The sequence below is a fragment of the Cygnus olor genome, chromosome 9 (genome assembly GCF_009769625.2).
Source record: "Cygnus olor isolate bCygOlo1 chromosome 9, bCygOlo1.pri.v2, whole genome shotgun sequence".
In the NCBI taxonomy this organism is placed as follows: domain Eukaryota; kingdom Metazoa; phylum Chordata; class Aves; order Anseriformes; family Anatidae; genus Cygnus; species Cygnus olor.
The window spans coordinates 14,698,762-14,726,437 of NC_049177.1; the positions used below are offsets into that span (position 1 = coordinate 14,698,762).

The 27,676-nt window shown below is 43.7% G+C and overlaps 2 long non-coding RNA genes across 6 annotated transcripts in view; one reads left to right on the forward strand and one right to left on the reverse strand.

Annotated features, from left to right (window-relative positions):
* LOC121074938 overlaps positions 1-27,676 on the reverse strand; it is a 143,295-nt gene that overhangs the window by 73,318 nt on the left and 42,301 nt on the right. Inside the window, exon 1 of one of the 5 annotated variants that reach the window (XR_005822634.1) lies at positions 24,460-24,628. The exons of the other annotated variants lie outside the window; for them this stretch is intronic. This is a non-coding gene — a long non-coding RNA (uncharacterized LOC121074938). Of the gene's footprint in view, positions 1-24,459; positions 24,629-27,676 lie in introns of those variants that run through there. 5 annotated transcript variants of the gene reach the window in all.
* Positions 10,251-16,136, forward strand: LOC121074939. The gene is made up of 3 exons (XR_005822635.1): positions 10,251-10,362; positions 14,137-14,213; positions 16,041-16,136. It is a non-coding gene; the product is annotated as an uncharacterized LOC121074939 (long non-coding RNA).

Below are 27,676 nucleotides of genomic sequence, written 5' to 3' on the forward strand. Positions count from 1 at the left end.
ATGTGTTCTCCTCTTGCTCTGGAGCTACTTGTTTCCAGTAAAGCTCTGCCACAGATGCTTGCCTGTGCTGCTGGCTGCTGCTTGCACTGCTTACAAAAAGACAGAAATCCAGTTTCAGCTGCCTGTGTGCTGGTCTAGGAGGATGGAGTGATGCTGACGAGCTCAGCGGCCATCCTATACAAACCCAGTCATCCCTCCGCCTGCCCAGCTCCCCGGGGAAGCCGGTTGCAATTCCTTACAATAACCAGAGGCAGGATATTTCCCCAACTTGTTCCCCCGCTCCCCGTGCAAGACAACGGGGAAAGCAAACAAGATTTAAGGCAGCCATCTCCGCAGCTCAGGGGAATCATTCCAAAGATTAAATCAGCGCTCTGCCATCAGCTGAGCTTAGCACATTGCAGCTGGCGCAGTCATTTAACTCCATGGCTGCCACAGCCCGAGCTCTGGGATGACAGGCAAAGCCCCACCAGCCATCGCCCAGCTCGGCTTGCTGGCAAAACGCAGTGCAAAGAGGTAAGAGAAAAGAGCAAGGCAACGCAGGGCTGGGCTGGCAACAGGGCACCGAGTCCCTGCAAGTGCTGGGGCTCTGCAGGGCTGGCTGGGCGCACGGGTGGGAAAACAGCGGGAGGCTCCCTGCCCGCTGCTGCAAAGTGCAGGTGGACTCCGGAGGCTGCTGCTTATGCCCACGGCCAGGCCAGGGAAACCCACCCAGGAAGAGGTGAGCAGGCTCACAGCTCCGGTGGGAGGCTGTGCAGGCACAGCAGAGTGCAGCTGATAGGAGAGAGCGCTGCGGTTTAACCAGAATAATTCACCGCCACAGGAGTAAAAATCACCAGTTATGAATGCTATTATGCTACAAAAGCAGAGTTCAGATCTTTGCAGTTTTAGCAGCAAAATCTAGGGCGCCTGGGGGTTTTGCATAATTTTTTTTTTTTTTTTCCTTAACTTCACCCCTCCCGTAGCCAAAGGTGTGTGCAAAACCTCACCTAGACTTTCCTCTCACTGATGTATTCATAGGTTTGGATGTTTATGCAAAAAATTTCTTGCAAGTTCAGGAAGTTTGTTCTCAAACTGTTTTTTTTTTTTTTTTCCCTTTTTTCCCCAGTCTGAAAAATGATGTAGCAGCCATGGTCATTTTTCACGTACATTTCTTCCCTACACACATACAAACAAGCCCTTATATAAGGTGATGTACTTCTTTACGGCTCATTTCCTTTACTTTCCAAAAAAGTAAAGAAATCTGCTTTACAATAAGGTTTCCCTCCATCCTCTTAAAAAAAAAAAAAAAAGAAGAGTGTTTTTGTTTTAAGTAAGTATGAACTCATTTGTTTTCTTTAATGGTGGCCACTTATTCTTCTTTTCAAGATGGGGCCATCCACAGAAATTGCACCTTCTACTGAGATTGTAAATACATCTGGATAGAGAAGCAAGGTAGCTCTCCTGGAAAATAATAATATTATAATAATAAACTATATATACACAAGCAAGGGCAATAGACTGCCAACTGACTTGGAACATCCATGGACATAAAATCCAAACAAGAAGCATCAAAAAAGGACAGAAATAATATGCTAGACTGGCCCTGGTGTTGAAGATTATGGCTCCATCTCCCTGTTTTAATGCAGGTTCCTTACAACCTTAGGGAAGTCACCCATGTTAGTGGCACATGAGTCTTGCTTGGTGAGGAGGACAAAAAAAAGAAAGGCTGCAACGTCTCCTCCTACTTTAGGATTCAAAAAGCAAAGTATTTGCAAGGGAGGGCTTGATTTTGCCTTCACAGCAGAGAAATGGATGAGATGGCACTGGGAGGGATTCCCACAAAGCATCTCCTGTTGCTTTGCAGCTGAGAGCTGTTAGCAGCTCTGCTTTGACTGCAGATCAATGGATGAAAGGGTTAATGTTTGCGAAGATCATAACACTCAATTTTGGGAATTAAAAGCAGTTACAAGATTTAGATGGGAAATGATATAAGCTACCTGAAGCCATGAGACTACTTAACTTAGATGAATAAAATAACCTTTGGACCAAATCAAGTTCAAACCATCCCTCACATAAACACTCCATTAAACGCGTATGTTAAAGAGAAGAATTTCCTTGGGATGCTTGCTCTGGAGCCAGCCTGGAGCCCACAGCTCTACACACGAGGGCCAGAAGAAGCTGGGTCACTGGTCTAAGAGCTGCGTCCCTGGTCTAAGCTGGCCCACCAGCTTGCATTTCCTTCTCATCCTGGCATGTGCTGCAGCATTCCGCCCAGCACGTGTGGGCAGACCACTGAGCAGCTTTCCATAGCATCGTGTGCCCTGGAGGGGCAAAGCCCAGCCAGCACAGGGAGAAGCACACCTCTGTGCACAAGGGCTCCCACATCAACGGGATGCATCGTGCTCCATGTCACTACTGGGCGTCACTTGTCCTTGTCCCAGCCGCAGCACTGACGGAGCTCCAAACCCAGCATGCGGCACAGCATCTTCAAGGCAATTAACTTCTCCTCGCTGGGCTGCACGGCCCCTCAATCACTCAGGCAAGCAACTAAAGCGAGCAGGAGAGTAGTATCAGCGCAGAAAAAATATGGCTGTCTGGAAACAGCCACTTAGGCTGATTTTATTATGTGGATAAAGAAGAGATCTGGTTAGTAATAAGTCTATTAAAATGTTCTGGAGGAAAAAAAACACAAACGCATCAATCTTCAGAGGACATCTGCTCTACAGATTAAGCACTGGTTTGGGACTGCAGAGACTCTGATCCCACCCCCAGCAGCTACCAGGGTCCTGGACAACCTTGGCTCGGTGACCTCACATCTCTGCAGCTTGCCTCCTCTGCATTCAGGAGGTGAAAAATCCATAGGGAAACATTTTCATGCTTCATTAGGTGTTTATTCAGAGCTTAAAGGCAACCTGTTGCCCCCAAGATAACAGTAACTTCTGACATACTTAAACAGCTCAAACAATATTGGGTTAAAAACCTCCTCAATGTTTTATTCAGATATCACACCTAGCTGTCCCCAAGTCACTTTTCTAGCATCAATTGAATTACTCTCAGTTTACACAAGGGAAAAACATTTAAATGCTGCTACACACAATTCAATACATCATCATGCAGATGACGACTTTCTTTCAACAAAACGAGGTTAAGGCTTTGGTGTGAACTATCCAGGAACCCTTCCACTTTAATAGGAGCTGAGGATGGTGGGCTCAGAGCCAACATTGCAGTTTTCAGAGCAGGTGTTCACTGTCTCCTTCCCCTGACTTCTCACTAGAAAGACTTCAAATCAATACTTGCAATGCATTTACCAACAGTCAGGTCCTATTTCATGCATTAAAATAATAAAAAGAGCTCATAGCCCTTTCCTGCTGGAGTTTAATACTGCCTGGAAGAAATGCAAGTGGATGACATTTCCATTACCAGATCACTGACTGAATGCCTCTTGTACTTGCAGCACATGCTGCATTTGCAGGCACAACCTAATATTTTTTAAAAAATAATATGTATATATATATATATATATATACACACACACACACACTCCTTGAGACCTCCCTCCTTAAGATCAGGAGCTAGGTGCTGATAAGATGAATGAATGCTCAGTGTTTCTTGAGCTCCAACTATAGAAACAAATCCTACAGGCAAGAGATAAATCACCCCACTTAACTCCTTGAAAGTTTGCTTAGCACAGAAAAGAGGGAAAACTACATGCATAAGGGAAATGGCTGTCAAAGGCTGATTAAAAAGCAATCTCAAATCTCTCTGAAGACTTGGGAAATAAAGTATCTCACTTGGCTTCAGTCATTTCATTATTTCTTTCTGAAAATAAACAAGCAATATTGCTTATCCTTTCCATCATCCCTTCTCTCCATAATGCAAATTGCACCTTGTCCTTCACGTTCAGTCCTCAGATGCAGAGATCAGCCCCGAGCTCCTACTTCAGTGCAAACCCGGCCATCAGCTCCAGGTGCAAAGTCTCTCACCTCTCTCCTTCGAGCAAGGCAGTAAGGCTTTAGAGAGATGATAAGCAATGGAGCATCTAATGCGTCTTTACGTAAACTATTCTAATACTTGACTCATTAAGAGTCTGCACATTAGTCAAAAGACTGTAAGCTGACAGTAGTTAATCTAAGCTAGAAATAAAGAGCCTGGCCTGACCTTCTACCGTCTTCAGTTCTCTCCTATACAGGAGTTCATAAACCATGAGCCATCTCTAGGCTGCTCTTGAATGAGGAAGATACACTGAATGTCTTAAATCACTTTTGGAGATTCTTCAACTTGGGATCACCTGAACACCATGTTTCTAGGTGACTTCCAGCTTCTCAGTATCATTTTGAAATATGGACACCAGAAACAGCATCAGTCTTGCTGTGCCTCACAGAGAGGCAATCTGGCTCAGCATTCCCGGGATCACACGTGCCCTTTCCCTCTACCACAGCCTCACACTAGAGGCACAACCTTACTCAATACCTCATCATAGCCTTAAAGAGATGTTCAGTGGTGCCAGTTTCCAAGGCATTAGCAAACATGACCCACACACCATTTTCCCAAGCATGAAACCTTTCATTTGGCATCTCCCAAGCATGCTATTTAGATGACCACGCTCCTCTAATAGTGGAAAATGGAATAGTAGCATTCAAACTGTCCTTTTTTTTTTTTTTTTCCTTCCAAGGAATTGGGACTACTTTGACAGCAGTTTCAACCATTTATGATGCATGGTAAGTCATGAAGTCTTTTTTTTGTTTGTTTGTTTCTTCCATGCTTCTGTGGAAGACTACAAAGTTTTGCTTAGTTTTTACCCTGGGGAATAATAAATAATCAGGAGGCGATGCACTCATTCGACACATCCCTTGGTTTGCATGCAGATTGGATATCGGCAGGAACAGCAGGCTTCCCCAGAACATATGTGCAAATATTCAAGAATAGCAAACAACAAGGATAAACATAGTTGGACCAAACAGCTTTGCTGAATAGAAGTGAATGTTTGCAAATGCTGCTTTGCAGTATTTGACCTGCACTAATGAGCTCTCCGTATTCAATAACCGGGTCTTTCAGGCAAAGAAACCTTTCTGATGAAGGGTGCACACTCCTAGCATCCCCGTGGGGCATGAAAAAGGGGTTCTGATGGAGCATCTGAGACACCACCGGGTTATTATAGGTGCATATAATTCCCCAAAGCAACCACTTTAAACATATATCCTCGGTGAGATCTGATATTCACTAATTATCGTCATTCAAATGAATCCACTGAGCCTGAATGCTGTGTTCGCATTAGAACTTGACATTGAACTATACGGTCCTTAGCTTTTATAATTTGAACCTTGTCTGACTACTATATAAATTAGCTATGTATCCCTAGGATGATCCACTGGACTCTCTGCCAGCTGAAGAACCTTGGTAGTTTTGAGGGGGATACTTCCATATTCTCCAAAATTAAGCAAGAAAACTGAATATTCAGATTCCACAAAAAAAAAAAAAAAACAAAAAAAAACCAACACAGCGAGCACTAGAATTTACCTTTACTAGAAGAATAATAGTATTTATCTGAAGGAGCACTGGCTCAGAATAGATGCTGCCAAGATGAACGATTAATGCATATTAATTGTGGTAAAGAGTGTTCTATTTCCAAGTGTTTTTGAATGAAAAATTGGGGATTGCATAAAAAAATCCACTCGTCTCATTCAAGTGCCTTTTAAATCTGTTTTTTCACCTTCTGAAAGGAAGAATTTGCATTTAAAGAACATTTTTAGGAAAACACATAGTTCAAACTGGAATCAGTTTCTGACTTTTCAATTGCCAATTTATCGCCATAAAAAAGGGGGTGGGGTGGGGAAGGAAATGGAAATGGAAAGGACACATTACAGGAAGAACAGTTTGCAGCCAGCTCTAGCATACTAATAAGCAGACGAAGCAACCCAGAAGGATTTCTCTTTGGTAACGTTGGTTTGAAGAACATTAACAACAGTTGCCAAGGAATGGAAGCAACATCTGGTAGAAGAAGTTTGGAACCAAGTTTCATTCATATTCAGCTTTCAGAAATGAAGAGATCAGTGCTGGTCAGAAAAGTGTTTTAGCTTGCCTTTTTTTTTTTTTTTTTTTTAATCTGCATGTACATTTGCAATGGGGGAAGGTACTTTTTTAGTACAGAAAATAAAGACCAAATACCAAAAATTGACCACTTTCCCAAATAAATTCACACTGAATACAAACGCAAGCCCCAGTCCTCGTGTTTCCCACCAGCTGCTGGATAGCCCTGGCCACCTGAAGGAACAACCTGGACCGGTGCATCTCTGGTTTGCAAGGGCCATCCCTTCCAGAACAGCCTCGAGCACCACAGCCCACCCCACACACATGCTGCTACTGCACAGGCCTCCCTGGAAGAGACCATTTACCCAGGCAGCACTCCAACAAGAAACCTGGAGGCATCCTCCTTTCCTGCCTTTCAAGAATCCTCTCCAAACTCAGACAGGAGAAAACCGCCTCATTTATCCATACGTGAGCTGCAATTTTTAATCTCAGCCTCTCCTCTTTGATTTTACTTCAACAAGTCTCTTTTCCATTAAGTGCTTCATCAGACAGCCGTAGAAAATGCTGCATAAAACCAACCTACACGCATCTTAGACCTCCTTCAATTTGTCAGCCTCCATTTTAGTTCGAGCTGTTGTTTCTTAACACCCTGCTGAGCTGCAGCTTGCTTAGTTGAGCAGGGGATTCCTCAGTTTTGCCTGGCTCTAAGTATTTGTGTGGCTGATACTGTTTCTTCCCTTGGAAGAAGCGCTCGCTTCCTGATAGAGAAGAAAACAGAACAAGAAGTTTCCAGGGGAGCTAGGTGGTGAGTTTGCCCAATGCCCTCCTTTACCTCTGCAAACGAGCACAAGGTCAGAAAAGATATTGGTGTTTTGATTTAGGCATCAGCCCCTTCACTGAACAGGAGCTGGTACAGCTCTAAGGGTGATTTAGAGATAATTCTTGCTTAAATACACTCCTAGCATCTGAGAGGAGATCCCACCATCATAACCCATCTAAACTCCCCCCCTTCCATGGAGAGGGGGAACACTGGTGTAAAAACAAGTTACCAGCTCTGCCCAAAATACCTAACGTGGAGACAAACACACTGGCACATTTTGCTTCCACGGAGCAAACTTTGGTGGGGAGGAAGGCTGATGGTTGTTAGAAGAACCCAGATTTGTTTAATGCCCAATGTTCACCATTTCCTTCATAAAAATATTGCATTCTTAATGGCTTTTATACTGATTCCATCTGTAAAATTCCCCTATTCATTCATTCACAGCGCAGCTGATGGGAATCCAACTGCCTGTATAGAGAGAGCAATAAAGATTCAGGCAAAGAAATAGTCACAACCGCAGGGATCAATCTCCATGAAGGATGCCAGGTGTCAGCATCCCAACAGCCTCGACAGGACTGCGGGAAGATGGTGTCCCCGCTCTCAGGGCTAAATTTAATCAAGATACAATGCACCATGCAAAGCCTGGCCAAGGATTGTGTGTGTCTGAAACTTGGATTTACTTTGATATCAGTAACAAGTGTTCCCTGTGCAAGGCACAAAAGCCGAAATTGCCCCAGATGTCACGTTTTGTTTCCATGGAGACTCTTCACTGCTCTGCACAAACCAGTGTTACTTCCTCAGCACAACCTGGGAAGTAAACAGTTGATCAACATAAAGCAAGGTAGTGCCCTGCTTAATTAGCATAAATTGGGAAAACTTCCACTGAAATTGAACTGTAAGGTCCCCAGGCCTGAATTTCATATTTGGAGCAAAAAAAATTGTTCAAGTACAGAGCACACAGGGGACAGGAAGCATCAGGAGTTCTGCCACCTGAGTAACCTCTCCAAAATGCTGCAAGAAAGTGAACCAGAAGGAGCAGAAAGCTGGTTTGAGGCTGGGAAAGTGAGTCAATACCTACACAGAAGGTGAAGCAGCAGCAGCTGCCAGGTCAAGATGAGAGGGGATGGTTTGAAGCAGGAGGATAAGGTTAATACAAAGCTTAGCTCCAACATGTGCCCTAAATTTCTCTTTCTACTTGGTATTTCTCCATAATTATATGGCTAGATACAAGGCCTGCTGACAACAGAGGAACCTGGAATCAGGGACCCGAACATCTGCTAGTTCAGAGCAGGGAGTGCTACATCACTCAGGTAACTGCACCAAGAACACTTCACCCAGGGGGAAAATGAATGAGCACAGCTGAAAAAGAAGCTCATCAAGTTGGGATGGATGTGAGCTCTTTTTCACATTTGTATCAAGGAACATTTTCATGCAAACAACTTTGTCATTTTTTTTCCCTAGTTTTCCTTTCAACAATATCAACAAAACAATAAAGAGGACTAGGACTATTATGCACAAGTGGCATTCCTTGTGGAGCAGCAACAGCAGCTCCGGGAAGATAACGTAATCCATCAGAGAGGAAACAAGTGCTTTGTCCAAGCAAGGTCCAGTGCCAACACTTTGATTGTTCATCTGTATGTTTTTTAAATTAAGTTTTCAAAGAATGTAAGTGGAATATTTATTGCAAGCATTACTCAAAATAAATTGTTTCTCAAAAACTGAGGTTTAATAATAAGCATCAATAAACAGTTTAAGTAAACATTTTTGGTTAAGACAGGGCCAAAACCAAAATGAAACCAGAGAAATAAGAAATTTTCTAAGTTTTTGTGCTTAATTCCATTTGAGTAGCTAACTCGCACTTTCAAAGGACTCCAGTTCTCTTCACAAAGTGACACTCGTTTTTTGTGCCCCCCTCCTACAGGAGCACACCATACACCTGCCACAGGATTTAACACCCACGACCAAACTATGGATCATTTTATAATTGTAATGAGACCCAGGCTAATCCTCTTACCCTACGCTGAGGTACATGATAACCTGTTACCTCTGTCTCTCCCTAAGACTGCACTCTGAGTATGTCGTAAGAATTAAATTTAACTCCCACTCCCCTCAGCCCATGCCTTAGCTAGTGTATTGGCTTAAATTCACAGCTTTGCCAACCCTAAGTGGAATCACCAAGAAAGAGGAAAGGAAGAAAGAAATGAATAAGGATAAGAAAAGCCAATAACTCCCCCAATAAGCACCACAGCTGAGCTAATGCTAGAAGTGTGCATTAAATGGGGAATATCAAACCAATAAAAAAGAGATTCCCTGCAGTGGTACATACACGAATCATTTGTAGTATCCTTAAAATCTTACGACCCTGACTTTAGCCAGGATTTTTAAAGCAGAAATCAATACTGTTTCAAAGACTTCAGTCTCCCCAGGGTCTCCTCTTGCAAAGCCCCAAGGCACTGGGCCTCTCCCAAGCACATCAATAATCCTCATGCACCAAGGCACGGATTTCACATCACCGCCAGCCCCCAGGCACAGCTCAACCCAGCAGACACCGGAGTCACCCTCGGTGTGTTGGCCCCACAGCAGGTCAGGCAGTAGCTTCTCCACACACCTTTGCATACCTGTGGGCACATCGAAGTATTGAAGGAGAATCTAGATTCTAGAAGATTTTTATCCAGAAGATTTTAATCCAGAAGACTTTAAACTGCATTTCACCCTGGTCAGAATAAGCCAGCTGAAACATCATTCTCCAAATACACTGTTTAGGACCTGAATAAATTAGAAAAACAGCCTCAGGAATACATTTTGTCTTGGATGCGTCCTATTTTGATGTCTTCCTAAAAGGTATGAATACAAGAATTTGCTAGCTTTTTATACTTAATGTTTTAAATCAATATTTTTTGGTTGGATACCAAGGAGAAAAGCATATTATAAACACAGCTTGACCAAGCAAATTATGTGGGAAGGATAATGAGTAGTAGAAAAGGTGCAAATAAATTAACAGAGATGAAGTGTCTGTTAAAAAAATCTCAGTATTCTAAGTTATAGAGTATCCATCCCTCCTGGAGAAAGTAGCAGAATATGCAGATTTTATAAGAAAAACTTTTCAATAGTTCAAGGCTGCAGACATAGCCTTTTAGTTGTAGAACAGTGTCTATATTTAAGAAACAAAAAGGAAACAACCTAGTCTATTTGGTAAGAAATCTATTAGCCTGACTTTAATAGCCTCCAGGTCTTTAGAAGATGTTTCGAAGCAAAGTATATTGTGAGTAAACGGAAACCAGAGTCCTAACACATATATTACCTACAGACAGTTTGAATTTGGCAGACCCAACATCCTTCCCTGTCAGGAGAGGCAAATGAGACACAGGCACTGTAACCTTTACCAAGGCTTTAGGTGGCATTTCCAACAATTACTTCCCATCTCGACATCACAAGTACTCCCTAGCACTGAGAACAATTGTACATTGATGACATTTGCAAGTGACGCCAGCTTTGTAGGCCTCACCAGGACAGCAGAGGACTGTAATATCATGCAGGTATGGATGACTGACTACTCAATTAACAGAACTGGTATCTAAAATTTCAGATCACTCCAAAAATAGCTTAACTTTGAAGTAAAAATTAAATTCCGGTTTTAAACTACACATCTATACTTGGAAACATTTGAAGAATCCTATGCTGACAGAGTCACCATAATGAAGCCACAAAGAAGGTTACTGTGATCCCAGCGTACACGAGAGGAGACCAAGCCCCTGGAAGCGTGGCTGTGCTCAATACCATGCACAAGGCACCTGTGAGATATGCATCTCAAAAGGTTGCATGCAGTTCAAGCACAGTTTAGAAAAGATGAACTCAGAGGGAGAAAGGACTTAGCACAGTCTGAGTAATGGAAAGATTATGAGAACTAAAATTGAAGCTCACACTCCTTAGTTCCCAAAATCTCTTAGAGTAAAAAAATCTGGAGAGGGCACTTTTTATTTTTATTTTTGAAGGACAAGATAGGTCCTCAATTCCCCAGATAACAACCCGCATCACAGTCCTGCAGCCAGTGTGGACAGCCATAGAATGCATTTTTTTTTTTTCTTAAATCTCTCCTTCATTGCAGCTTGCCTGAACATCCCATAAAAAGAGGAATTACTACAGTGGAAGAGTGAAATTGATTATGCAGATAGCACTGTCAAATGCAGGAAGGAAAACAAACTAGAAAAAATAGAGCAGAATAAATTGTTTCTGCAATCTCAGAGTGAGTTACTTGTAAAAAATAGAAGATAAGTGAGAAGGGCAGGGTGTTTTTTCGCTTGTTTTTATTTCTTTTAAAGTTTCCACTGTCCTTTTATATCAAAGATGTACTTATGATTGTACTTTCCTTGTTATTTCCCCTGCATAAACGTGAATATCCTGGGAAATCATTGGCAAATTACCCAAAAAGAAAGCTGGAAAAAACTGTTTAGCTGAGGAACCAATCAATAAGACTGCTCAGAGCAAATGCTTATCTGCATCCTGTTCGAGATTGACACAGGAGGTATTAATATTGTATGTGCTTGTCTAGTGGATAAAATAATCGAGCACCATCAAAATGCAAAGCAGCTCCTGCAACTTTGCCTTCTCCAGCAGTGAAATCTGCTTTTCTATCTGAATTCCCTTTCTCCTGCAATGCCATCTAGAGGAAACCAGGCAGATGAAAAGGAGGGCAGAGACCAAGGGATGAGAAGGCAGCAGGTGCTGGGTGAAGACGAAACTTCCCCCAGACCTAGCTAACAAAATGAATTAGGCTTTCCAATCTATGAAGCCATTAGAAGCAGGGCAAGCCCTGGCTCGGATGCCTTGCTGGGACTTGCATAGCAGCTCTCACCCGAGCAGCGGGTGACTCAGCAAGAGGATTTCCCACGGCACCTTTCTAAGAACTGCACTGCTTCTGTGCTACGGGTCTCTGGCTGCCGAAGGGAGATGCAATTCATGAGGATTTCTGCAATTTACATCTGCAAACAAGTGAAAGAAAAGCTTAAACATCCCAGATTTGACAGGAGGAATAAAGGAAAAAGAAAAATCGGGAACTAACATTTGCAGTGAATTACAGATGCCTCCAGGCAAACCAGCACAGTGCCAGGAATTTGGCTAGGGAAGTCTGGACCCTGATTTTCACCCTCACCTGCATGCTCCTTGCTGGGACCTTGGGCACTAATTCAGCTCCCTATTAACTTCTTCTCAGAGGGGTTGTTTGTGAAGGACTAAGACTTTGAGACATCCAGATGTCAGCAGATCTGCACGCCCAGCAATACGCTGTTCTGGCAGCTTCAGCCCTGTTCCGTATGGCATCAGGCACTGCAGTCACTGTCCCTTAACTCCACAGGGACTAACACGAGAACAAGCAGGATTAAAACTTAAGCAATAAGCTTGCCACATGGAATACAGAATAATATTGGAAATGCATCACCCCTTTCGCCTAAACAGAATTAAAACTGTTTTTCTCAGATCACAGCTCCCACATACTATTAATACAGATGTTCCTACCTGAGGGCTCAAGCTTTATCCTTGGAGTTTCCCCTCACTTTAAAAAAAGTATCAGTCACTCAGGGTGGGGAACAAAAAAAAACACACACAACCAATTCTCTTAGACTTCAGGGAAACAAAACAGTTCAAAATACTTTGTTTTGACAAATGATGGCTGTATTTTTACCCTTGAAGCCTAAAGGACATTTTAAAGTCATAAGCTTGATGAAATCAGCAATAAGGCCATATTACCACATCTTGATGCTTTTAATAAAAGATCCAACTAAAAGAAAAATGTTATTTTATTTGGGTCTGGACATTGCCTTTTTTTTTTTTTTCTTCAATGACACGCCTTTCCAATGTACACTGTTAAAAAGGTGCTTTAAGAAAATTTGCTTTTCCGGCACAAAGTTAAAGAAAAGATAACTTTCAATGGTAAGGAGAAGGGAAAAAAACGAGAGCTCTGGATGCACTGCTCAGACAGATTCCTGTGACTGACAGGAATCTCCATTCTCTACGAAGCCTATTGTTTGAGACTGGTCTTGCAGGCAGTTAGCTGAAAAGCAGGAAATTTTTACGCTGTGTTCCAGGGCAAACGTTATCCCCGATACAGCACATCCAGAGTACTAAAGACTACTCGAGTCTATGGTTGGCTCTTGATTTTGTAAAGATTTATTGCTTCCATTTTTACAAGGATTTCCATCGTTCATATAATTAGTTCATGCTTTGTTAGTTAATATATTTTTACAAAATTCTTTTCGTTGGAATATACCAGTTGCCTACAAAAAAGCTCTTCCTAAGGTCTAGCCAATAGCCACACCTTGCAAGACTCCATTGCGGAGGTACAAGGATGGATAGGACATTAGAAATGAGATGTAGTTATGGAAACACCATCCTCATGTGCAAAAGTGTGTGGGGTAGTGGTCATACACTGACACAACGGGCCTGGCCACGCTTAAGGTGCATGATCACCCTTCCTGCAGGGCTGGTCACATCGTATTTCTCATACGGGCACCTCCACCTCCTCTTAGTTATTTTACACCTTAGCAACTCAAACAAACATCCCAGGCATCAGCTGCTTTGGGACCCTTTGCTAGTTTGCAGGCGTGTTGTTCCCCCTGCTTCATTCACTTTGACAACATCCTCATTCCCATTTTACCAAACAAAAGAAAGGGATGGGGGGGGGGGGAGGGTATTTTTATTATGATGATTTTTAAGAAGTCCTTACACCCTCTGCCTCAATGTTGGTTTGAGCTGGTGGCACACAAAGAGGCACAAGGACATCTCTGTGTGCAGTATAAGTGCAGATAAGGCTTCTTTCATGAAGCTATTGCCCTGCCAGAGACAGCAAAGGCCAATTTCCATAGCTGCTCTCTAAAACCTCACAAATGATTCAACGATCAAAAAGCACAACACATGAGCTCAATTTACAAAGCAGAAGCTTTGTATGCCTCGTGCCTAAATAGCCCGACTTCTCCCAAGTGCACAGAGGAAACCAACACATTTGCTGCCTGCACGAGTGACTCTGCCCCACAGCTCCCCAGCAGCCACGGGATTTAAAACCCCCTGGGACCGATCACGAAGCTGCGGCTTATTCAGGTACGCACTGCAAACTGGCGCTGACAGCAAGGAGGAGCCCTGAATATTCAGTAACACGAGTACATCGTAGTCAAGTGCGTCCCTGTCAGAGGGAGCTGAGATGCTCTTTTAATTTGTTCTGTCACAAAACAAGGAAAGTTAAAAATCAAACAACTAATGGGAACGCACCAGAGCCACTGTTTGAAGTGGATAAAGCTAGAGCTGATTTTTATTCTTTGTAGAGTGGCTCTCGGAGAATTTCAGATTTGGGACTACACATGTCACAGTTTTAATGGCTTTTCTAGAAGACTGTATAAATGTAGGAGAGTTTCAATAAAATACAACAGTTGAGTCGATGAAAAAGAGACAACTGCAGCAAAGCAGTGATTAACCCCCAAGGATGATGGAAAGGTTAGTTTGCTGAGAGCTTAGCAGAGGCATCACCAGCTGCTAAGCCGATGAAGGGTGGGCTCTGAGTACCAAGGCTTTGCTATGGATTCAGAAGAAACTGGTTCTCCGGAAGGAGAAAGAGTTCAGCTGCAGGAACTCTGAGCAGCCTTGCAGCCGGTTGCAATTCCCATGGGGCACCAGAAGCACGGCCACACTGGCAGGCACCCACCTGCTCCCGGGATGGGGAAGGTTGGAGAGATGCCCTGGCTCTGGGGAAGCTGTCCTTTCTGATAAAGCCTCATCTGCTCCAAAACAGAAGGCTGTATTCCTTCACTGGGAGCGAGAGGGACAGCAAAGAAATGTGAGATAAATCATGCCTGACACTGCTTTTTTAATACATTCCTCCAAGACAGCTAGACCAAAAAATGTCCATGCACTAACCTTGATCCAGAGGTTATTTGTGCTCAATATATTAAAAAATGGTTCATGAACAGTTCATCCTTAAAAAATATCACTTTTGTTGGGCTGCCAACATCATGAGCATGCTTTGCTTTTTTGGCTATGTCAGGACAGAGAGAAGAATGGGGCTGAAGTCAGAGCACAGCTTCCTTTCTGGAAAGCTACTTTAAGAATCAAAGGTCACAATATCATCTTCAGAAAAAAAAGATGATACTTGTATATGCTCTGCTTTTATTACATGAGCCTGTAGACATGAACTTTCTCTCGTGGCCTGGGCTATACCATTCCTCATGCTCACCAGTAAAGTTTCCAAGTGATTCTCAAAGTAAGTTGGGGGAAAAAAACTTTGAAGTATGTCAGCACCCAGCTTTCAGCAGCTGCTGGAAAGAGGTGCTTTGCAGGACAAGTGTCTCTGCAAATCATGGCCTAGGCAATCCCTGATGGCAAAGAGCATTGAATGAGACTTTGCAAGTGACTGTATAAGAGGATAGGGTATCACAAGTCATGAGTTTAGGGAATTTTTGCCTGTTATTTGCACTCTATTTTAATGTCCCTTGTGGAAATCTCAGCATGTTTTGCAAGCATTTCCATTTCATCTAGAAAATGCTTTCCCCTCCCCACACCACATTAGGTTAGGAAGACACTTGCATTTTAGCACCAGAAAAAGAGTGAGAAAAGCCACTTATTTAAAAGCTGCCCTAAAAAAAAAAAAGTGAAAAAACCCTGCAGGCAGTTTTCTCTTGAGGGCTGATGGCTCAGCAGCATTGTCCTGGATGGATATCATTGTAAATCTTTCTCAGGGCTGCTCTTTATATCAGCCCATTTCCTAGCACCCAGGAACAGCAGCTGATGTAGCTGTACTGTTAAGCTGCTGGAGGTGACAGCGATGTGACTGGGTTGTGGCAGCAGCAGAGGGAGCCCTGGCTTGGTCACTCCAGATCATTTGTAGGCTTAAAACAAAACAGCAAGAAAACCACTAGCCCTGAAGAGCAAGGTTCAGCACAATACCAGCCTAGTATCAATCCTGGAGTAGCAGTACAGAGTTTTTTTTTTTTTTTTCTTTTAGAGACTACTTAAAAAACACAAGACAGGGTATTTGTATTCTATGGGTGTGAAATTCAAATGTGAGTAGATAGAAAAATGTCACTAATGCCTTTGCAAACATTCCCCAAGGCTGAGTTGTTGCACATTCCTGATCAAAAGCTCAAAAGCAAGCTCCGTGCATAAGGGCTATTCCTTAGGGATTGGAATAAAATGTTTTAGCCATCTCTGATTCAGTGTGCTTTTAATCCCATAGGCATTGCTGTCATTTCGGGAACTGGTAATGGATGAGAGGAAAACCTGTGCTTCATTCGTACGTGGTGGTGGGGAATAAGAAAGGAGTGTTGTTAATTCACCCAGGATGGTTTGTTTATGCTTTAACATTCTCCTTCACCTCATCATCGTTGAGAAGGTTTTGAATATTTCCCTCAAACACCTCCTTCCCATAATGATTGTTCTGGACAGAAAATACATTTATTGCAGTAACACAGCAAACTGTTACACCTCCAATCCCTCATAGCTCCCAAGCCATCCCGGGCATTCGGTTGTAAGGAAGGGTAGTGTGTCCTTGAGCACAGACTAGGCAGGGTGCAAACAAATAAAGCAAGATGCAATATAGCTCCTGTCCAAGGTAAAGCATAGCAGGGGATTCTCTTTCATTCTGAGGATGCCTGAAACATTTCAGGAAATAACTGATGCCTCTAGATTAGTGGTTTAGTTCACAGCAGGGGGATGCTTTGGAAGCAAATCTCCCGCCCATCCTTTGTTACAATGCTTTGGTCTGTGTCATGGAGCAGTCTAAATACAAGAACTCATCTCAACACACTTCCTTCCAAACAAGACTGAAAGGTGCTCTCCTGGTGGGTAGCATTGTGCTCCAGCTGCTTGCGTGTCCCTGGGACTAGATTAGAGCTAGCAGAGCGACTCCTGGACAAACTGACATCCATATTGCATAGACATCAGCTTCTCAGCACGTTGCTCTACAAACCTGTTCCCACTGCAATGTCTTCCAGACAGAGGGGAAAGAGTAAGTGAGATTAACCTGAGTTCCCATGAGGTTGGATAATGCTCTGTGGGAAACTGCCACTGGCAAATGGCTGAAACGCCACCTACAGATGGCCATTATCAGTCTTGGAGATGGGTTATTCACCAAACAATCTGATTCCCCTGATCCGTTCAGAGTTAAACCTTGTTTAAGACTTGTCTTAAAGACTTGGGATAAAGCACTTGTATCATATGTTTACATCAGGATACTGTGAAACTTAGATTTAACACACTCAGAGCTCATGCCAATAACAAAAAAAAAACCACTTTCTGTTCACATCTGTGTGGTAGGTATATACCAGGGTGCATTTCAGTAAGAAGTAGCTTTGTAAATGAAGGAAAGGGAGCGCATTTCTTCTAACTAGAGGCAACAGGACAAAACCCTTAAAATGACTGTTTATTATCAGCCGTATACACTATTAGAACAAATTGCCCATTGAAAGAGTCACACATACACACAGTTTTATCACTTACTAATGTTGCTCTCTGAGGCTGCAGCGTGCTTGCCCTTGTTAATGGGTATAACAGAGCTTTAGGGTACATCCTGCTGTTCAAACAAAAGAATTAGCAGTTCGCAATAGAATCCCATTACCCAAAGCCCTGGTCTCTCTCTGCAGGTCATCTCTCAATGATGCTATAACTAGACTGAGCCTGAGAACCTCCCTGTGGGATAAATGCTCTTAAAGCCTTCTGACTCCAGGGGAAGCTGGGGACAGTCAGGGTCCCCAGGTATCTCACCTTCTCCACCTTCCAGGGTGGCTTCACTTAGGTCGTAAGGGTGCCATCATGCTGAAGGATTCCTGGCTGCGTTCACCATGCAAAAGCCTTTTACAAACACAGCCATTTCCTGCCTTCTGAAAAAAAAAAGGATCAGCAAAAGATTCCCCAACTGAATAGGCAGGGATGTAGGGGAAGAGGACATAGCACAGCACCAGCGCTGACGATGGAGGCACCACACATTTCTCTCAGGGGCAGAAGCAGCCTGGCTCCCTAGGGCTGACACTGCAAGATCCGCACACCACTGCCACTAACTGGCTCTTGACCATTTCTCACCAGCTTGGCATCCAAGCCAAAATACTCAAGATACCACCAATCTGAAGTTCGAAAGGAAGAAAACAGGCTCATCTTTACCTATGCAGTGATATTCTCTTGGTTTGCTCAGCTCAGGAAAGGACATTAACATTATCTCTGAATCATTCAAAAAAATTAGTGGAATACAAGCAGCTCAGCTAACTGCCATCAGCTGAGCTATGAAAGCAGCAATTTAGCTCAGCCTAAGGGTAGCATATATAATAGAAAGACTTTTTTTCCTGTGACATAATTCAGTCTTAATGGATTTTTTCCCTTTTTACTTTTAAACAGCTGCAGCAAAGTAACTCACAATTATCATATCTTCAATTAAACACACTGTGGAGCTTTTGGGGGACCTAGCGTGAAAATATTGTCTGGAAAAAAATTACAAGCTGCTGTTAGTAGTAAGTTAATTAAGTGAAGATTGTCAGATTGCCATAAACTGGTATGGGATTCCTAGATTCCCTTCCCCAGAAAAGTCCCTGACTGATGATGAAGGTAATACAAAAGAGGAAGAATCAGAGGCTGGTGCACGTGGAGAGCTCGTGTCATCAGCTGTCACGTGTGCTGGTGCACTTGATCTTCTGTTGCATCTAGTGAAGAGAAAGCTATGTCCTGAACAAGCAGTATATGGTGCAAGAGAGGAAAAATGGAAGAGTTTTGTGCAATCAGAAGTGAATTCCTGACCATTTTCTGACCCCACAGCAGTGAGACTGGTGTCAATGTTTAAATAGATTAAAATTCCTTTATGATCAGTCCCTACAAGATCCTTTCTATACACCACTTCAGGTTGGCTAATCTAAAGAAAGTAATTGAATGCATTACAGCGTACTGCTCTCAGTGTTCACGTACTTCCAATTCCTAGCCATCTTCTGAAGGCAGCAGTTTATGAATAAATAAAGCAGCAAAGTGCTTACGAAACCTGCGCATAAAGAAACCACCCTGTTTAAGGCTGGAGTATTCCTGTATCAGTAACAGCCCCTGAAAATCCAAATATGAAGAGCTATGCCTCTGACACCTCTTAGGGTCTTTTTTTAAAAAAAAGAAAATAAATTAAAAAAAAATCCTCCCGGAGTCTTCAGCTCTTGTCAAAGCTACCTGCATGGAGAGCAGGGGAAACCAGCAGGAAGGGCTTTAACACTTGCACACGGAGGTTGTGCAGCCTGCCTCCTGCCTTTGAGATCTGCCCCTTTAGGAGGATGCACGGGGACATGTTTTATGACAAGAAAACCAGTCCCCAGAAGAGTGCCCCAGCTCTCCTTGAAAGCCCTGAAGAGATTCCTTGAACACCGTGCAGTTGCTCAGCAAAAATGTTTGGGCTTTAATGAGAAACTAAGGTGAAAAAAAAAGTATAAAGCTGTCAAACAAACTAGCTATCTAAAGGATCTAGCCAAAAGGAACAAGCCTATTAAAGGAATCGTTTTCTGCACCAGTATGTCACTGCACTATACTCTGTGCATAATGATGACTTAAATCCAGTCATCCCATGCATTATTAATAGGACCAGCCAACCTCAAGTCCCCATGCAGCCCTAAAGCAGATATATAATATATTCCCACCAGGAAATGGGCAACCATCCATTTTCAGCAATAGACTACACAGGTAAGTCAATGCCTCTTTCAAGCTGGCTTTGTTCTGGTGTGCTCAACAAGGCTGCTCTCCCCCATCCCCCAAACAGCCTTTACTGTCAACTTTGAGCAATATTTCCACACCTCTCCACGAAGCGTGCAAGTTTATCCTTATCAGGACAAACAAAATCTTGCATAGTTGCTGAAACACGCTGGGAACAGAGCAACCTAAGCAAACCAATGACAGAAAAGCGAGACATAGCGGGGAGTCAGGACAAGAAGATTAAGGATGGGAGAAGGGTGAGGAAGAATAAGTTACGCTGATATTGCTGCTGAGGGCAATGGAAGAGTCTGTATGCCCTCCTTGCATCTGCTATGGCTAGGAACTAGTCATCAAATAGAAGAACATGCCTATTTACCAGCTTATAGTTCATCATCACTCAAATTGGAGCTCTTGAACCTTGAGCACTTCTCACATACTCCTGTACAAAACAGTTCCCTGTCCTCTTCACAATCTCCCTTTATTATGAAGTGATCCAGTAGCATCCCATGTCAAGCATGATTACCAAACAAGTAAAAATAACAGGGCTGCTAAGCTTAAACGTTTCAGCGGCAATCCAAGGAAGCGCCCACAAATTATATGGTGGGAGAATATTTGCTATGAAAACGTTTGGCTGGGGTTTTAAAAAGGCAAGCAATAATAGAACACGATCATGCTTTGCTTAAAAAATATGTGAGGAAAAAAGGAAAAGTCTAAATAATAACACTGTGATATTTAAAAGTGCATTCTTCCAGCACAAAGAGCAGGGAGGACAGGAAGCAGAGATGAGACACCAGTGCTGGAGAACACCGGGAAGTTTACAGCCCCATTTGGCTCTGACTGCTGTCAGAGGAGCAGCGCGGCACATCGGGTATGTGTTACAGCTTTTTCTAACAGAAACAACATGTCTGAGAGACAAAGATATTAAGCCAGCTGGTTGTGAAGGTAGCCCCTTGGGCTCTGGTTTGTTGCTGGGAAGCCTGGAGTACTTGACATTTCCTATCATTAGAAATGAGCCCTAAAGGTTTCCTGCTCACAGGAGGAGGCCCAGCAAGCAGATGAGGAAATCCTCTGAGATGCTCTGTCGTGCAGTTCGGTGGAGGAGTGAGACACTTAATGTGATAGTTATCAATACCTGCAAGTATACTTAAAATAAGATAAAAGTTAATTAGTTCCAACTTCAGTCCTTCCCTTCCAGTGATAATCCTGTTTTTTTTTTTTAAATCAGTCTGTAAAGGACAGCAAAAATCTAGCCCCCAAATCAGACTGCTTGAAAACCTGAAGTAATTCCCCCAGTGACATCCTCCACCAAATCCTGAACTCCCTCTATTGTGGTTTTAAATTACAGCATGAAATATAGCTTTCTGCATTCCTCTCCCACAGCACAGCAAATACCCCACCGCGATGTTACAGGGGGTTGGAGGAGCGATTCCAAACAGGCTGTTTTCAGTATCAACAGCCTAAAGATGTTATTAGCAGATTACTTGAACAATATATTGCTGCTGAACCAGAATGCGTTACAAAGCACTGAGTCATGCCACCAAATTAATCAAATTCATTTTAAATTACCAATTTTCAAACTAAGCTTCAGCATCGCCTGGGTTCTTTATGAAGAACCTTGTGCCTTGCACGAGTGAGGGGTAAAACCCGAAAGCTGGAGGTCACAGAAGTCCAGACACCAAGTTTTGGAACAATAAACCACCAAGTATCACAGTAATATTTAAAGAGACACTTTCCTCACCCAAGCTCCCTGTTCAAAAGATGTGCTTTTTTGGGTCTTAGTTCAGATGGTCACCGATGACAGGGGTTAACCTGCAAAGGATTTAGAACACTGCTTGCTAGGGCATAATAGTAAAATCATCAAAAGCAAACATTTAAAGGCAATAGCTACCTGCACCACTGAAATGAGCTATTTTGCAGGCATCTTGAGGTTTACTGCAGGGATCTTAAATCTTGGAAATTCACCTTACTTTAAGTGTATTTTTATACTTGAGTGTTAGACAAAAGAAAAAAGGACTGTCTTGGTTCTGCCTTTTTTTCCCCCCACCCAAGGGTTTGTTCGATATTGTGGGAGTGTAAAGAGGTAATCTGGCCTCAAAACCTCCTCTTCCTTATGTTTATATCCAGCCAGACCTGCTGCTTATCACTTTGCTATTCAACTCCCAAGAAGAGGTAAGGGAAGAATTAGCCTGGCAGACCCCCACACTCCCTCCTGCAAGGGTCAAGGTGCAGACAGTGAGAAGGGTTGTTGGAGGGAGCACCACAAGCTGAGCTACTTCTCTGAGGTAATCAAACCTTTGGAGGCTGGACCTGCAGTTGTTTGTCTCCCTTCAGTTTAGCTCCTATTTTAGAGCTCAGAGCCTTTGTCAGTACTCAGAGGGTAGCACAGAGTTTTGGTTTGGTGATTAGGATCCTGCTCTCGCAACTTAAAGAAAAAGCATTTGGATCTGAGCATCTCTAGCTTGTCTTGCTTTTTGGTCCAAGAGGAAGCTCTCGTACACACGGAGTGCCCACATACAGAAGAAGCCACTCCTTTGAGGAATTTTCCTCTACATTTTTGCTGTTCCATTGGCCTCCCGGCTAAGTCTCAGAAATTTCAGTAGATGGAAAAAGCTTTGGTGCAAAGGCAGAGACTGCTCTAGGAAGAGCTTTGTCCTGAAATGCATCAGCCTCTTCTCTTTAACACACCATGCAAGCACAGCTCAGTGCTTGCATGGTGCATTAAAGTTCATCTCCTCAACCCTGTTCCTAGCTCAAGCAAATAAAGTAATGATCTTAACATAAAAGCTTGGTCTCTGCCCTGAAACTACATTTTGAGATTTCAGCCATGCTGTAGAAAAGGTAACAAATATCAGGGAAGATAGGGGGCTGAATGTAAGAGATGGGAAGGACTGAGCAGATACTTTGGTAAGTCCCAGTCAGGACTTCTAAGACAAAGCTTTAAATAAAGATCCTGCTCATTCGTCACGAACACTGCAGGCACGGAAAGAAAATTTCAGTATCTAATCCAAAGTTCAGGGCAACTGAATTCATTGGGGTTTGAATGGTATCCTGGGAACAGCAACAGAAACAGCCCATACCAAGAAGACACCGTGAAAATTAAGACAGAGGAGAAGCACAAAAAACCAAGAGGAAATAGATAGAGTAAGAGCCATTAACCCTGCTCCAGCTGTGATTGCCCACTAGCACTGCAATGCACTGTGTGTTCCTCACAGGTTTTGAGGATGGGCACAAAACAGGGAACAGGTCGGGGGGACCCTTTAGCTCAGGTGCAAGGAACAAATTGTTTCAATGTACATCATTGCTCTTAAAACATTCCTGGGGTTCCCAGGAGCAGAAGGTCATTGCAACGTACTCCGAAGTCTCAGATCTAAACCAGAGTCACACACTAAGGCACAGAAATTATGCTCCAGACTTGATTCCTGTCTGCTCAAGAAGGCAGAATAATGAAGCCATCCTTCTTCAGTACTGCCACCAGCTGTACCTCTAGCACACCTGCTGGAATTTGCTGGCATTTGTTCTTTCCCTGCTTTAGGCTCTATTCCTCCCACATTTCTTTGGCTTCTGCAGGAATCAAGTCCTTGCTAGCAATGCTACATCAGACTGTACACCTTTCAGGAAAAGGCATGCTAGCATGGTGGACTGCCATGTCTTGAAAAGGGGAGTTCTGGTAATTTAGGGTCATTGCAACCAATTACACCACCATATTTTTCAGTGATCGTGCCCTTGACACTGAAACAGCGATTGGTTTCACCCTCCTGCAACATCACTTGTGTTCCACCAGGGTCTTTCCAAGCCGGGGATGTACACAGCATCTCTGTATTTGAGAAGTTTCCTTTGTGCTGTGCACACTGAGTTGCTCTAAGTCATTGTTGGGGGTTTCCATCTAATCCAGATAGCTGAGGCGCAGTCTGGGAAATGGCAAATGAGACCGACAAAGAATTAGGAAAAACGCTGTCCAGGGGAAACACTGGCTCCAACTTCGCATTTCTAATTTCTCTTTTCATCTGAATGGGAGCAGAGGGAAAGAGGAGGCTCTTGTTTCCCACACCCTTCCCATTTACAATGAGATTCTCACAGCACCTGAAAGATCTCAGGCTGCCTTATTAGAAAAGCCAAGCAACAATCAGTACAACAGCTCCTAACACAGTTATGTCAGGTGAAGGTTGGGATTTCAGCTGCAGACAATAAAGCAACAGAGAAGATATTTTAGCCGCAGCCTCCAAGCACAGACTTGCTCCTCAGAACTGTCCCAAAGTCACTATGCCAGCAGGAGAAGGCTCTGGACAGTTGTCCACAGATGTGGAAACACACGATAAACACGAGTGTGTCACAGGAGGGGGAAGCATCAGGTCAACCATGCCAGCACACCAGCTGGAGGCCATGGTCCAACGTCTGCTTCTGCAGCACGCTCCCCTCTTTCCTACCCTGCTGAAGGACTTCTAGCAATGGAGAAAGCGGCCCAGGGACCTAGCCAAGAGACTCACGGCTCTCACACTCTGCAAACAGCCTCCCACGGTCAGAGACAGAAAACGTTTAACTTTGGGGCACATTAAAAGGAAGGAAAAGAATCAGCCCCAGGCTGCACCTTCAAGCAGCTGACCAAGCTTTCCCCTGTTGCAGGGAACCTCCGCAGATTTCCTTTGAGCAGCAGTCAGCCCAGCTGCCTCGCTTGTACTTGCTCGGGATCAAACAGCTTGCCACCAGGTTGTGCTGGGAGGGCAGCTCAGGGCTGGAAGCATTTAACACCTACTGCACCTACTGAGCAGGGCTGGCTGGGTGCTATTTTTGCTACACACTTCACACGGTGCTCTGAACAGCCGCGTGCCCTATGTACATATAGCATGAGAGGTTATTCAGCATCCACATAGAAACCTCCCTGCAATTCTCAGCCTAAATGCATTCACAATTTTATACCAACACAAAACACTTCTCCGAGGGGTACCTCTTACCTTCAGATGACCCAGTTCAGCAGCAGAGCTCTCAGGTGCAGGGGGACACAGCCAGGCTGTGCAGCACAAGACGTATTTTGCCAGTGGAATCATAACACATCCTGCAGGTCTCAGTAAAACATCCTCACTAGCCAAGCTCAAAATCTAGAGAGCAGGCAGGGCAGCACAACTGCCCTTTAGGGGAAGAAGACAACCTCCCTCCCAGGGCTTTAAGACCAGAGCTCTGCAAATGTGATTGAGAACAGATGAGGAGGCAGAGTCAGGTGCGCTCACAACCCCCCACTCACACTAAAATGGACGCGATGCTACATTTTTCTTATTTTTTTTCAAAGGCTTCTGGCTTTTCGATGAATGTTTTTCAAAGAAATGAAGCATTTGAGCAGGTTTGAATGTGCGGATCTGTTGGATTGTATTCGACATGCTTGAAAGCACAGTAAAGATAGGCTGCAACTAGTTTTCTAGATTGCATTGTGTAGGGTTAATGGTTAGAAAAACTATGTCCATAGGCTGGGTTTGCAAATAATCCTTTCCCATTGATGTACAGTTACTGGAATTTGTGCAGTTAATTGATAAATTAGCTTCGTATTGGGATTTTGTCAGTGATTTAAGGGTAAAATAAATATCTGGCAAGTCCTGGCAATGACTTAAGAGATGATAATGTTCAGCTGACAAGAAGGAAAAAAGCACTACCTAACAACAGTAACAGCAAAAAAGACAGCATCACAGACTATACATCCTCAGAAAGAAAACAAAAAATAGTCTGCAATTACAATCCTAGTCCAAATTAGTGTCCTTGCCAGCACTGTGCCAAGCTGTACGTGTTGCACAGGCCCAGTGCTCACTTCTTCTGCCTGGATACTCCCAGCTGTACCATTTTGGTGCGATTCCCCACATCTCAACACAAGAAGGGAGAAGTGTTCAGTTGCTGGGACAATGCTCAGGGTTTGTAACACAGAGGCAGCATCAGGAAGGAAAGGAGCTTCAGACTTAGTGGGAGAGAGATGAGCGATGATCTTAAAGAGAGAGATGCTGTGCTCATGATGCCATGGCCTCAGCATCACCGTGTGCTGTGTGGCACTGTGCAGGCAGGACCCAAACCACCGCCAGATATTGCACTGATGAAGTACCCACCCAGGTACTTTAAGGACAGGAAAGCCTTTCCTTTTGGACCGAGTGCTCCCAGATTCAGCACATAATCCTATTTTTCTACATTTTTACTCCTGCGTGTCCTGTATTCACAGTCCCACAGATGTGCCTCACTGCAGATGCAGCCACCATGTTCATGGCTCCCCACGCACACTGCTCATCACACTGTTGGCTCTCCCATCAGTACCAGCTTGCATGGATCAGGGCCAAGCAGAAATCTCCAGCCCTGGACCCACAAACCAGAGGGACAGTTTTGCCCCATCCCCGCTAGCAGGGTGCATCAGAGCATCCTTCTGAGTACATCAGGAGGCATAACAGCCTGCGGGAGGCTGGTTTCCAGACCTCTTCCAGAGGTTACTTCCCCAAATGCTGCTTCTGCTGATTCATCCCCTACCAACTCTGCTGACTTCCTGTAAACGCCCGACCCGGGAGCATAAATTACCATTAAGGCTGACAAGGATACACCCTCCGCGCCAGTAACTCACGCGGCTGCTGTTTCCGAGCACAAAAGAACATCCCTTTTGCTTTGGCACAGTGAGAACATCATTTGGGATTATTAATGTGAGCATCTCTCACTGACAGTAATGAGGCTGGTGTGCTCCTGACACAGGCAAACAGCCGTCCTCACGCCACGGGGCTCGGGCACAGTGCGGCGACCATCATCCTCTGGGGGAAGAGCGATTTGTTGCAAAGGGCTCATTTCTTAATGCCTTCATTCTCAGCACAAACCTTTAAATGGTATTACTCATCCCTCGTGCTACACGAGATATCCCAGAAAACGGCCACTGCTGCTAGGCAGGATGGAAATTATAAGGGCTATCAAATCTGTCCCAAGGCTTCAGGAGCTGATCACCAGATGGAAATAGGAGGAAACCTCTCCTCAGCGACAGTTTTACTGCAGAAAGGTGTGGACTGAAGTGATCTCCGAGCTGGGAAGGCAGGGACGGAGCTTGGTTTTCAAACATGCTGCGGGCCGTGGCTAAGAGAGAGCAATTGCACTAAATAGTTACAGGAGCCCCTGTGAAGACAAGCAAAGTGCAATGTCTTCTCCTTTCCTAAGGTAAATTTCCGCAATGCTCCACCTATCATAAAGCAATCATATAATTCAAGGTTAATGCTTCGAGACACTCTTAAAGGTACAAACTTGTTATAATGTGCAGTACTTTAATTACATCTAAAATTATTCCCAGCATTTTTACTTTGGCACTGAAACATCTGTTTGCATCCACAACGAGCCTCTCTTATCCCACAGCAAATTGCATAATGTTTTCATTAGCACCATCTAGCAAATGACAAGACAATATTCCAGTAATGTTTCTCTCACTAACAGATGTGATCTCGTTGAAATCTCTCCCTTTGGTTCTCTTTATCTTCTTGCTCCCCTGGAATGAGAGGATATAGAAACAGAGGAGAATAAAACATCACAATAAAAGGGAAGTTAAACAGCCTTATTACAACCAACCTAGAGCAGTGAATGACCTGAGGTCTGGAGAAAGGGAGTTTGCACATTGTTTGCACTTACTGTAGATGAGATGACCAACAACGTGCCTCCTAACCCAAAAACTTTATTTTAAGTGATGTAATCTAATCATGCAGATGTAACTGGAGTAAGCCACCGATGAAACAAGACAACACAGATGCAAGTGTCTGGAGGCTGGCGTAGGGAGTCTCAGTGTAAACACACAGAGACTGCTGTCAAAAGCAGCAGGAAAATAATTATTTTCTTTCTTACATTGTTTATAGTCTATTTTCTAGTAGTACCCAGAATTAACGGAATAAATCTTGCAACCCATTTTCAACAGAGTTACGTTTGGTGTCTGGATCTTCTATGCAGCTTCCTGTTCCTCTCTTCCCCCTCCCCTGTTAAGCAAAGGCAATTCACCTACCCAAGAAACCCTGATGGTGCAGTAAAGACTAACTTTATGTCACTGATCGAACACTCACAACATTCCTGAAATCACTGCATAGCAGTTCCACAGCTGTAAGAAATCCTTTTTTATTCTTCTCACTTAGCTTGGACTACATCAAGGCTTGTTTTCCTGAAGCTGTTATGTTTAATTTGCTGGGGAAC